At 34.5% G+C, this 14,123-nt stretch overlaps 1 long non-coding RNA gene across 1 annotated transcript in view; it reads right to left on the bottom strand.

Annotated features, from left to right (window-relative positions):
* The window catches only part of LOC129018850 (uncharacterized), a 41,225-nt gene extending 28,199 nt beyond the window's left edge, over positions 1-13,026 (bottom strand). The window contains exons 1-3 of the long non-coding RNA XR_008495438.1: positions 12,953-13,026; positions 11,536-11,671; positions 11,072-11,139 (exon numbers count right to left, since the gene is read on the bottom strand). This is a non-coding gene — a long non-coding RNA (uncharacterized LOC129018850). The remainder of the gene's footprint in view (positions 1-11,071; positions 11,140-11,535; positions 11,672-12,952) is intronic.
* Positions 13,027-14,123: the final 1,097 nt, after the last annotated feature.

Genomic DNA, 14,123 nt, shown 5'->3' with positions numbered 1-14,123 from the left:
AGCTGATATATTTTGATATATTTTTCCTTCATTCCTCAGGCTTCAATTCTAGCCCTGTAACTTTTTAAAATAATTGATATACATAATTCATTGACATAATTACATAGAAATATCAAGTTGGCTCTTCACTGTGCCCATAGCGTGTTGGTGTTGACTATGGGTTTGAAAATCCATAACACTGTCTGTCCTACTAAAATGTGCAAACTATTTTGAAATATAATTAAATGTAATTTAATTTTTTACCTTTTATGAAGTCCCAGACTCTGATCTGTGTTGTGAATATTTAATATATGGTACCATGCATGGATAAAACGACTATTACATTTGCCAACTGAAACAACATTAATCTTGCCTCTTTTTTCATGTAAATGATATAACTTTTTGTTCTAAAACAAAATATTATAAAATTTCTAGTTGTGTTTGTGTAAATGAAAACTCAGTTTCTACTTTTGTTGTTTTTTTGTTTTTTGCAACGGAGTCTCTGTCTCCCAGGCTGGAGTGCAGTGACAGGATCTCAGCTCACTGCAACCTCCGTCTCCCAGACTCAAGCAATTCTCCTACCTCAGCCTCCTGAGTAGCTGGGATTACAGGCATGTGCCACCACACTCAGCTAATTTTTATATTTTTAGTAGAGATAGGGTTTCACCATGTTGGCCAAGCTGGTCTTGAACTCCTGACTTCAAATAATCTACCCGCCTCAGCCTTCCAAAGTGCTGGGATTACAGGTGTGAGTCACCTTGCCCAGCCATCTATTTTTGTCCTATCTATAATAATTCCCTCAATGCTGGAGTGCCCTATTTGAGTTATCTGATTTAGTATTTGTGTGAAACTCTGCTGCCCAGAATCTCAGAAGCAAAAATTTACATACCAGAATTGTTTTTTGCATCTCGGCTTCTATTCTTCTTCCTCTTTGTCACTAGATCTTTATCAAATATACAGTTTAATTTTAAAGTTAACTTAATTTTTCATTATGTTAAATCTGTATAACTTTCCCAGGAATTTCTGGCTTGACTTATAGTCTATAAATTTTAGGCTATAGGTTCTAGACTGAAAATGTTGATACGATATCACTTTATCTGTCCTCAGATTTCTAAGCCATATGTCAGTCTATTTGGAATATTCTACATAGCAAATAAGATATGGGATAATTTCTCTTCTTTAAAATTATCTAAATCTGATAATAAAGACACATTTTTTTTCTTAACTTTTAAGTTTGAGGGTGCATGTTGAGGTTTGTTACATAGGTAAACTTGTGTCATGGGAGTTTGTTGTACAGATTATTTAATCACCCAGGTATTAAGCCTAGCATCCATTAGTTATTTTTCCTTTCCCTCCTTCTACCTCCTCTATTACCCCTCAACCTCCTAAAGGCCCCAGTGTGTGGTGTTCCCCTCCCTGTGTCCATGTGTTCTCATCATTTAGCTCCAACTTATAAGTGAGAACATGTGGTATTTGGTTTTCTGTTCCCGCATTAGTTTGCAAAGATGCGATCTTGTTTCTTTGTATGGCCACATAGTATCCCATGGTGTATATGTACCACATTTTCCTTATCCAGTCTATCATTGATGGGCATTTCGGTTGATTCTATGTCTTTGCTATTGTGAATAGCACTGCGTGTGTCTTTATAATAGAATGATTTATAGTCTTTTGGGTATCTTCCCAGAAATGGGATACTAGGTCAAATCATATTGCTTCTTTTAGGACTTTGAGGAATTGCCACACTATCTTCCACAATGGCTGAACTAATTTACACTCCAACCACAGTGTGTAAGCGTTCTTTGCTCTCCACAATCTTGCTAGCATCTGTTATTTTTTGACTTATTAAGAGTCTTATGTTCATCTCATAGTTTATCTGCTATTAAATGATTTCACATATTAAGTAAAGATACTTGATGTACACTTGTGTGTATTGATGTAGAAAATGATTAATAAATATTTATCAAAAAGTTTTCAAAATGCCTTAAAAACTGTAAGTGTTTTAATCCTATTTTGACTTATTACAACCAACAGTTCTTGACAACGTATGAAGCCGAAGCACTGGGTTAGAAATGTGTTAAATAAGGAATCACCCATTAAGGGCTGAAGGACAGTTAGAAAATATTCTAAACATGATAAATATCATTAAGGGAAACACCCAATACAATGGTATGAGTTTAAAAGATGGAGAAATCACTTCTGGATGTGGCTATAATTTCAGTGGATCAGGAAAGAATTCCCCATAGAGATGGATTTTGATCTGTTGCTTAACATGTTGGTGAGCTTTTGAAAAGAAAGTTGCAGGACTAAGAGGGATTGTCTGTCTCCTGGAGGAAAAACAGAGGGGTGCATGAGTTGCAAAACACTGAGAAGAGCAAGCAACCATAAAAGCAACTAATTCATGCAGGGCGAATTTAAAGTAACTCTTAAGAATGCACAGTAAAGAATGCACTCATATTTGATTCCAATGCACAGTAAAGAATGCACTCATATTTGGTTCCAAAATACTAATATCAGGGGAAGAATCAAAACTTCTTGTGGATTATCAAAATTTCCCCACATAAAATTAAATGCATTTTTTTTTTTTTTTTTTTTGAGACGGAGTCTCACTGTGTCCTAGACCAGAGTTCAGTGGCACAATCTCGGCTCACTGCAAGCTCTGCCTCCCGGGTTCACACCATTCTCCTGCCTCAGCCTCCCGAGTAGCTGGGACTACAGGTGTGAGTCACCGTGCCCAGCCAATTAAATGCATTTTTAAGCACTATCTGAGATTGTTTGATATTTCTTGGCATGAAACTCAACCAGTGCTCAATCATTAATTTTAAATTACAGTTTTAAATAAATGACAGTGAATGTATAGAAAAGCCTGCATTATAAAATATCACTTTGGTTTTATACAAAGAAAATGTTTTCACTTTGGGAGGCTGAGGCGGGCGGATCACGAGGTCAGTAAATCGAGTCCATCCTGGCTAACATGGTGAAATCCTGTCTCTACTAAAAATACAAAAAATTAGCCGGGCGTGCTGGTGGGCGCCTGTAGTCCCAGCTACTCAGGAGGCTGAGGCAGGAGAATGGCATGAACCCGGGAGGCGGAGGTTGCAGTGAGCTGAGATTGTGCCACAGCACCCCTGCCTGAGCGCGAGACTCTGTCTCAAAAAAAAAAAAAAAAAAGAAAAGAAAAGAAAAGAAAATGTCTTGTATGACTTTAGAGCACTTTACTTATTTTCTTTCACCAAAATAGGAATATTTTGCAATAATTTTAATATTTCTCCTAAAATATAAGTTTATTTGGAAATTATAACTACTGAAAAAATTAAATATGTAATTTAAATAATATGACCTAGTTAGACATATTATTAAGGATAGGTACAGAATTTTGAAGGTAGAGCTATGCTCATCATATTTTTTTTTGGTGGCAGAAGGAAAAGATTAAAAGTAGGAACTATACTGTGATGCAATATAGAGACTGAATTTGGGTAGGCAAAGAAATAGTGTACCATCACTTAAAACACAAAATGTTAAGTAGCCAACTATATTATTTTAAATTGGGTAGGAAATTATAAGAGGAAATAATTTTTAAAGGCAAAAGCAAGTTGTCCTTTATCAAAAACACAAACTCTTAAACAAATATATATTCAATTAAAAAGTATACAAATAGGCACATAAATGCCTATAATACACTATTAGAAATGATGAGTTTGATTATCTAGAGGTGGCAATTGTAGAGGCATAGAAGTCAGAAGGATGGAAAAGAAGGAAAGCAATGTATTATTCTGTAGGCACTCCCACATTGCAAGGAGAGTAGTGAGATTTCCCCAATCTAACACCTCCTTGCTCCCAAGCAAGCTCTCAAACAGGAAACTCCTGCCCTCTATTGCCCACAAACCACTTCAAATGCAAGAAAAACAAAGGATCTCTTTTATCAGATGATTGTATATTGAATCAAAATAAAGCAAAGAAAAAAGGACTACAACTTCAGCTCCCAGTGATCAGAAGCACAGTACCCAGAAGGCCGGGATAAATTGTCAGCTATTTGGGTATCTGGTAGTCAAATTTACATAATTCCATGTAATTCTAAGATTAATATTCTTAATTAATATTCTTAAGTAGGCAATGTGAGACATATTTATAAATACAGAAAAGCCAAAAATCAAACCCAGATCTGTTTGATTAAAAAATGGATATGTCCGTCTCTGTTACATTTCTGTTCAGCAAACACAAAAAATGTAAACGTGATTTTTTTCTTACTTTTTATTTAGATATGTTGATATTGGGAAGCCATCACCACCAGTAACTTTTAAGTGTGTGTGTGTGTGTGTGTGTGTGTGTGTGTGTGTGTGTATACACCTCATTTTCCTTCTCTAGACTTGGGCTCTGGTATAAAATATCACAAATATTTAGAAATCTTTGAAATCAGGACAGATGCCAAGTTTTGTTTTTGTTTTTGTTTTAGTTTTTCCTGAAACTGTTATTCTCTGATTTTTAAAAATATTGTTGAGCTTGAATTGTAGATAGCTTAGAAGTGTTCGAATAATATTTTTTAAGTGTGCCAAGTGCTTTTGAGCAGAAAATGATGGCATCTTTTCTCTAAATCAATTGTGGAGAGACTAGAGAAATTTAGCCCAAGATGATTCAGTTGTGTAGAAGGAGACTCACAAAGGCTGTTACGCACTGAAGTGGGAGAAATCCTTGACTGGAGAAATTTAAAAGTAAAAGATATTATGTGGCCTTTTATGAACAATTTTTAAGGTATGGTCTTAAGAAAAACGGCTTACAAAAATGAACTTCTTAAATATTCCCTTGTGTCTGAAGTTATTTCTTTTTTTACAGAATATCTACTATGTTATCTAGACGAGAAAAAGGCACTCACATATGTGGAGTGGGTACTTTTAGTCAGAAGCTTTACATTATCACCTCATTAGAATGTCCAAGTCCACATGGTGTTTTTTTAAACACATTTTTTTTTCAGATGAAGAAGTGAGAAAGTAATGACTAAACAATTTTTCAAACACGTGAGATGGTATTTGATCACTGGTATAACTTTTTTTTCTGAAATAATTTTCTTTCCATAAATCCATTTTTGTTGTGGCTATTTTGCTTGTATTAATTTAATGGCTAAGATGATTAGAAATGGATGAGCATTAATTTCGATTGAGCCCATAATGGAATTTTCAGGTGCTTTTAAAAACAATTAGAGCTTAATCTTTCTCAATAACCTATTCTGCTTATACTTAACTGTTACAAGATCACGATTTCATTCTGCTATTTTAAAACATCGCTAAAATATAAGTCTAATATGATTAAAAACAGAAGAAGATAAGATAGGCTCATAAGGTAAGAATTGTTCTGTTTATAGGCCTTAATTTCATGTACTACTCCTTTCTTGTCACTCTTTGGAAGTGAAGAAAGAGAATTAGGGGCTTAGAAAAAGTAATGGCTACCATGTCAGATCCTCAGGACTTATGGCTTCTGAAAGCAAAGTCATTGCTTGCCTACCTCCAAGCATGGTGGCACAAAGAAGAAAGCAAAAAAGAAAGGGCACAGTTTTAAGTTCCTTGCCTTTGTGATAATGCCAATGAAATGTCACAATTCTACACTAGTTAACTGTACCGAGAATGATGACCTCATCAGTTCAACAATTATCTTACTCAAATTGAAAGCTAAAACATCTTACTTTTACAATGGATGCAAAGTATTATAAGTGAAAAACACTTACGAATTAAAAATGTTGAACATTTTTACACAAAATCAGTCTAAAATATTCTTCAATCCTAAAATACAAATTAATCTTATAATTAAAGTTTTCACCCAAGAAAATCTGTTGTTTTTGTTTTACATGCATCAAACTCGTGAAGTTTAGTGTTCTGCTTTGCAAAATATTTTACAAAATGCTTCAGGAATTTCAATTGTGGCAAATGAAACTTACACAATTTCTTCACTGAAACTCTATTTTATAGATAAACATGCCATCCTCCTGAGAGTTAAACTGCTTTTTTTAGCTTTCTTATTTATTTCTTTATTTCTAATCTTGATTACTTAAACATTTTGTACAGTCTTTCTGGAGTATGTGTTTATAAGCTGAATTTATTGTACCATGGCTTAGAAGCAACTGAATATTGAAACCTGAAAAAACACAAATATAATCTTCTAAGTAACTTGTTTTAATTCATAGATTTTAAAATCTTGTCAATATTCTGTAATTTTGAACCAAGTGCATACTTAAATAGTATTTTACTGCTTTTAAAATATTTTGAATTTACAACCTATTTTAAAATGTTGAATTACAGTCTGATGCTCACAGAGTGAAAACAAATGCCAACAATGTTTGCCTGGTTATAATCATAGAACATATCTCCAAAGTAAATCTGTATTAGCACAATTCAATGTGGTAATTAAGATAGAAAAAAGCAGCACTAAGCTGTGTGTCCTATCGGTTTCCTTGGGGAGAAAAAAAAAACCACTGACGTGACTTGAAATGTGTCCAAGGGGTTTAGTTAGCCTCCAATTAGCTGCAAAGTTCTGCAATTAAAATGCACAACAAATACCAGCCTCCATGTCCCTGAACCCTTTATTATTTAAGTCCTAATTTCAGATGGTTCCTTCATTAGAGCACATATCCCAAAAGCTACCTTTGACTTATAATTACACCGTACAATCAGTGTTGTCAAATGATAAGTTGGAAGGACAACAGACTCCAGGGCATATCTTGGTGAACCTCAAAGGCCCAGGTCTCAACCAGAGGCAAACAACAGAACAAAGGCGAACATTCTACCATGAAAAACAGGCCAAACTGTTGCCCCTGTTTAACCTTGCAGTTTACACCTGCCATGAAATCCATATAGTAAATTCAAGAGGCCATGCAGAAATATGAACACAGCAGATGTGTAAAGAGCGGGAAATTAGAATCTGTCTTTTCTCAGGTTCAGAAAGCATACGCCATGTTTTCATATCCTTTTCACCTTCTGCATCATGACTTCCCTTCATAATCATTTGGACTCATAAGAAATGCTTTTTTGCGATTTAAATACCACCTTGACACTTAATATCCAGGTTGGATGACAAAAAATGTGGCTTACTATTTAATGAATACTTCTGATACCATAGTTAGTTTATTTTTGGACAGATATATTTATATTATAAATAGTCTACTTTTAATTTACTTTTTTGGAAATTATGGCCCATTTTTCTTTATAAAACATGTTTCAAAATGTTATTCAATTCCCAGACAGGACAGGTCAGAAAGTAGTCTAACCCATAATATAACTTTAACGGCCTTCAGAATTAAATTTTACCCATTTGTAATACATTGAATATGCAAGAGTTGTCTCAACTTCCAGTTAACGTCCAAATAATATTCTGTGCCTCTGAACAAGGATATTTTTAAAAAGAGCCAATTATTTGGTCATAATGACTTCCCTGACAATATCAACACATAAAAGAGAGTGGGCGAAGGGAAAAATTTTTATATGGAAACAACTTTCAAAATTCGTATGATTTTATAAATAAAGGGATCTTTCAAAATTTTGTTAAGAGAAAAATATTACCAAGAGTCAATCATCCCTCAGTTGATCTAAATGAGAGAAAAATTGTATGTGAATGCATTTTTGAAAGTGTGAGTTGACGTGTGTGAGCATGTGTGCATAATCTATGAGCATGTTTATGAGCATGAGTGTGTGCTTGAGTTTGTGTGGATGTGAGCATGTGTTTGAGTGTACAAACATGCATAAATCAATATGTGTGTGTGACGTGTGGAAGAGAAATATGGTGTTCATAGGCTGAGACTGGCAAGCAATGCACATGGATACAAGTGGAACAGTTATCACCTAAGAGAAACTCACAGCAATTCAACACCATATGGAGGAATTGCTGGAAAAAGCTGGTGGAGGAATATGTTAAACTTGATCGTTCAAATAATATTCATCTAAGGCATGTCATTTCCATATGATCTTTTTGTATTGAAGACAAATCAAAAGCAAGCTCTCAATAACCATATGAAAAGAAATACAATTTCATAAGTAAAATGATCTTTCAAAATTTTGTTGAGAAAAACACTAGTGAGAGCTGATAATCCCTCAGTTGCTCCAAATTGCGTTAAATTGGATTGCCTTAAAATGGCACCATTAAGAAGATAAAAAAAGCCACAGAGTGGAAAAAGGTATTTTTAATAACCAACAATGGGCTTATATCCAGAATATATTAAAAACTTGCATAATTTCATTAAAAATCAGGCCTTCCCTTAGGAAAAAAAAGTGCAAAAACTTGAATAGCTGCTTCTCAAATGAGAATATCAAAAAGACCAATGAACCTGGAAAATGTCTCAACCTCTTCTGTGGAATGTCATACAAACCCATCGTGTGATATCACTTTCCTCTCAAAGAATGGCTAAAATAGCCCAGGTGAAAGTAGAACCCCACTTGCACCATGTTTTAATGGACCTCATATTGGGGTGCTTTGTGTGGCTCTGCACCTGTCACAGGGCAAAGCATCTGTAGGCTAAAGGCAAATGCCCCCTGAGGATCTGCCATAAACCCACTACCAGACCATGCTTCAGCTACCAGCGCCCCAAGTTCCCTGTCCAGACAGCCTGGAACCTGTTTCCAGAACATGCTCGGGGCTTTCTCCTGGGTTTTTCATCTGAAGGGAGATGATACCACCTATGTGTGTAGCTCTACATCCAAGGAATGGTTCACACCCAGGAAGTAGTAGACAGAGCCTTGGTGTATAGATCGGCTTTTCACAAGTGTGTTCCTCTCTTTGTAAGTTCACCATTTTTTTTCACTCATTTAAACCTATCAACTTTATTTTTAAATATTTCTGGTATCTTTCAACTTCTGACTCTACATGAAATATCCTTTCAGTTTTCATTGATTCCTCATTTTCCTGCCTAAAATAATCCAATGCTCAGCACTGCTATGGAGATAAAGAAAAAAGAAATCCGTAACATTACAAAAGCCTACATTTCCTCTGCCTGAAAAATCAACAATCCCTTCTTGTAAACTCTAGACTTCACTCTGATTCTCAACTACAATACCTTGAAACTCTTCAATCTTTTCATTTTTCTACCTCAAGTCCATCTTTTCCCTCTGCCTAGAACTTCCCCTCTCAAGACACTCACATTTCACCTCCTCGATTCCTATGAATTATTCATAGCTCAATTCATAAACATTGTTCTCAAAAAGCCTATCTATACTCCCCAAATTGTCAGATCTTCTGTTATAAAATTCTAATAGCATTCTGCATTACTTCCTTAGCATTTACCTAGCTCTAACAAAATAATTTTATTGGCTGTTCAGTATCTGCCTCCCAATTTATATAAAAATTTTTAGAATGAAACTTTTCATATATGAATGCTCAATATGTAGTTATTTAATAACAAAATATAAACATTTAGCTATGCAAATTGGTAAAATCTGCCATATTTAGATTATACGAATGAAGGTTGAATAATGTTTAAAGAATACTTTAAAATCTCAATGAACTGTCCAAGAATTATTTTTAAAATTGTGATATTCTATATAATACATTATTTGAAATAACCCTAAGATTATGCTTCTAGGAAGGATAACAGAATAAGCCAAATAAATAAAGATACAAATCTATAAACTTAATTATAATAAGGATTATTAGCTAAACAAAATATACATAGATATAAATTCACAAACCATAAGTTTTCATATTCAAATAGCAATTTTAGAGCTTATGTGTACATTCTCATATAACATATATTATTTATGATGCATATTAACAGCTATTAATGATGCATATTAACATCATATTAATAGCTATCACTTTTGAGAATTGAATAAGTATAAGATAATTCAATTATCCCTAATCTCACAAACAGTCCACAAAGCAGACATTATTCCTGATTCACTGGTGAGGAAACGAGGAATAAGTTGCTATAAAACTTGCCAAGATTCCTGAGCCACAGCTTGAGTGTGTCTGTCTGACTTCAAGGCCTGGCCCTTCCCCTTTCCCCTCAACAAAAATAAATCACTTTTATTTTGACAGAATTAAGTTTTTCAATCTCTAAGTTCAATGTTTGGATCAGAACTTAACTTTTCCAAAGAAAAATCGTTTAATCAAATCTCTTAAATAGGTAAGCATTTAGCATACATCGTGAATAGTGCACTAAGCAGAAGAAAAATAAGGCAACAGCAAACTAAGCAACCTATCTACCAACCACCAGATTAGCTTGTTAAACTATTTGAGAGTAATCTCAAACAAATCTTTTCTTTGTAAAGTGGGAACTTCTAATAGGCTACTTTGCATTTATTAGAGTAGATACAAAATCAAAATATAAACCAGGAAGGTACTCACGATGCAATACTAATGTACAAGAAAATAAGCAGATAATACTATGAAATGACTGTAATCTGCTAATTATAAAAGTATGTTATTTTAATTTGAATACACATATTTTCTTTCCCTGATAAGCTAATTGTCAATGATTGAGGCTCAAATCCAAAGTAAAAATCAATTATTGAACACTACGGCTCATTTTAAGCTAGAATCTCAGTGTGCAATCTATTTTAATCCTTGTCCTTTATCTATGGAGAAAGGATACACATGTGCATCATAAAATGCCAGATTGTTTCTTACATTTTCTTAGGAACATAGCCATATTGAAGACACAATTAACCACATGATGTTAATTACTGAAGAAATTATCATTGCTAAAATAAAGTGAGAATTGTCATATATATATCTCTACAGAATTTTGAAATTGCATGTGATGTGTTCATATATATTCTTACAGTATATGTATATATTTTAGCTATATATAAATTAACTAAATATATGTATAATATATACACACATACCACATGCACATGTACAGACACATACATATAAAGTATGTCAGTGATCTAGCATGGATTTATCGAAATTGCAAATTTGAAAATCAGAGAAACTACCATATTGCAATCTACAAAATAAGACTTTTATATAACTGTATATTTTACATGAATTTGTGGTTATCATATAGCTTAAATTGGAAAGTGAGTCCCTAAAAGCATCATTAATTCAGACAAAGTAAATATCAGAAAATAAATTAGGTGCATATAAAATGAGGAACTGCAAATATATTACTTACTTTTACATTAGTGAAGGCAAGAAGACAAAATGTAACTGAAGAAATGTTTTTCACAGATCACTTACTTCCTGAAAAAAAGTATTTTCCGTTAACGCTGTAGATTTTCTTTATAATTCTCAACAACACTAAGGAGTGTTTTGCAAAGGTGTGGAGGCATCTCTGCTTTTCTCCATAATTGGAGATATAGTCACGGAAAACAGAAATGCTGGACATGTTGGAAAATGAGTCCTCCGCAATTTTCTGATAATCTTGCCAGCATCATGTTGACATATCTGTGTATAATCACACTATAATAAAACATATTTTTACAGCTGTGCACGGTGGCTCACACCTGTAATCCCAGCACTTTGGCAGGCCAAGGTGGGCGAATCATGAGGTCAGGAGTTCAAGACCAGCCTGACCAACATGGTGAAACTCCATTTCTACTAAAAATACAAAAATTAGCTGGGCAGAGTGGTAGGCACCTGTAATCCAAGCAGCTCGGGAGGCTGAGGCAGGAGAATCGCTTGAACCGGGGAGGCGGAGGTTGCAGCGGGGAGGCGGAGGTTGCAGCGAGCCGAGATCACAGCACTGCACTCCAGCCTGGGTGACAGAGTGAGACTGTCGAAAAAAAACCAAAAACCAAAAAACAAACAAACAAAAAAACATATTTTTACATGTAAACATAGACTTTATTGAACAGTTTTAACATGCAGATGCATATTGTCAAATAAATCAAGGGAAGATTTTTAAAAAATATCTTTGAGAGATGTTCATCATTTTAGATAAATATATCATTGATAAAGCATAACTTATTTCAATAGGGTCATCAATAAACCCTAAACTGTACTAGTTGTTTTTGTGGCTGTCACGTTCAAGTAAATTCTACGTATATTTTACCAGTGGGCTCAATGTTGGCTGTACGTCACAATCATCTGGAAAGCTGTAAAATTTCAATTTCTAGACCACACCACAAATGATTAAAGCAGATCTATGAAGCTGTGAAGCCAGTGAAGGGCCACTGCCATCCACATTCACTCTGATGACAAACGTTTACATATGAGTATATATTATTGCAATATATAATGCATTCTTTTTCTTCCTCATTACATAAAACCGAAGACATATACCTTTTTGAAATTACGTGCAAAAGAACATTACCAAATGTTTGCTATAAAATGGCAGCCCAGAATGTAATAGTGAGGAAAACCTTTGATCTGTGGTTTCTCACCACCCCAACATGTGAAATGTTCCAATACAGCCTCATATGAAAGGTTAACTTTAGCATCTTTGGCAAAAACTTTTTAGCAAAACACTAAGTTCATAGGCATATTTTATTTACATCGCTCTGCCACTTTCTGAATATCAGAAGTAAATCTCAGTTTCTTTGTATGAAGCATATATCAATAACTCTCTTTTTTAATAAATGCCTGTCCCTTGTTAAGAAGTTAAACAAGGTATTCTTTTAGAAATATAAAATAACAATAAAATTACAAAATACTGTAAGAACCACTTTTCCTGGAAAATCTTGGACTTTTTTCTGGAAGAATGTTGTATTTTTTTATAAAACATAAGAATATGATTAGAAGTATATGTGGAAAAGTAACTTTACAAAATCTAGTCTTAGAGAAAATAATATTTTTCCCTTCATTAAATCTTGTTAAGCCCGATTCTACATAACTTCTTAACTCAAATATTCAGAAAGCTACACTTTGGGAACAACTAGAGTAGTGATAGTTGTTTTTTGTTAGTTAATATTTACAAAGTGAGAGAGAAAAGAAGGGAGGAGAGAGGAAGAGAGAGAGAAAAGAAAACAGAAAGAAGGAGGAGAGGAAGGAGGGAGAGAGAAAGATTTTAAGGATTATATAATGCAATGTTTATAACAAGCAGACACCATTTTACCTGGAGAAGACATTGGGTAAATCTTTGTTATTGAAATCCTTGCTTTCTGAGTCGACTTTTTTTTTTTTTTTTTTTTTTTTTTGAGACAGAGTCTGGCCCGGTCGCCCAGGCTGGAGTGCAGTGGCGCGATATCGGCTCACTGCAAGCTCCGCCTCCAGGGTTCACGTCATTCTCCGGCCTCAGCCTCCCGAGTAGCTGGGACTACAGGCGCCCGCCACCACGCCTGGCTAATTTTTTTGTATTTTTAGTAGAGACGGGATTTCACTGTGTTAGCCAGGATTGTCTCAATCTCCTAACCTTGTGATCCACCCGCCTTGGCCTCCCAAAGTGCTGGGATTACAGGCTTGAGCCACCGCGCCCGGCCTTGAGTCGACTTTTAAGCATAATATTTCATCCTGTGTGAAGGTGAAGTATTTAACTTTGCTGGGTAGATGACAATACTTCAAGGGAACATGTGTTTACTAACCTGTTTGGAGGAGAGTTAAATAATATCTAGAATGGTGTAAACTGTGATACTCATTGTGGAAACATACGTAAAACATTTTTCTTAAAAAATTTCAATTTCATTTACACCATCACTGTAATGCATCTCTTTTATAAAGAAATGATTTACACAGACTTGCAGTATTTCTACGTAATTTAAAGCAAATACTTTTACAGTAGTCCTTTGAAAACTTTAATAGGCTTAAAATTCTGCTGAATGTGGACACGTTTCAAATGCTTTTAGCCATCTGGGAATGTGGCTTTCTTCATAGGAGCTCTACTCCCGAAACTGCCAGTGCCTTTGCTGCACCAGGCTCCCAAAACTTGTTGATAACTATATCATGTTGTGCAGGTGGCAATTGACCTTGATCATATTAGACAAATACATAAAAGGAAGACTGAAGAATACAGACTACTTAAGACAAAAATATCCATTCCTGAAGATTCGTGGGAAAAGTAGATATTTTAATAGAATGCTCTAGATATTTTCTTCTGCTTTCTGGCACCAAAGTAAAACTTAGGTGCCAAAGTGGCACTTATCTTCAAAGAATCACCTTTTTTTCTCTTATTACCATTGTACGAGAGAAAGTCATTGGCATTTTCATCATGTCTCAAGATTTGTAACATCTACCTAGAGGTATGAATTTGCTTTCCATGCATTTAAATGACTATAAACAGCATTCTTTTG

The sequence above is a fragment of the Pongo pygmaeus genome, chromosome 17, assembly GCF_028885625.2.
Source record: "Pongo pygmaeus isolate AG05252 chromosome 17, NHGRI_mPonPyg2-v2.0_pri, whole genome shotgun sequence".
Lineage (NCBI taxonomy): Eukaryota > Metazoa > Chordata > Mammalia > Primates > Hominidae > Pongo > Pongo pygmaeus.
Note: the sequence above shows the minus strand (reverse complement) of the source record. Positions and strands in the feature narration are given on the sequence as shown.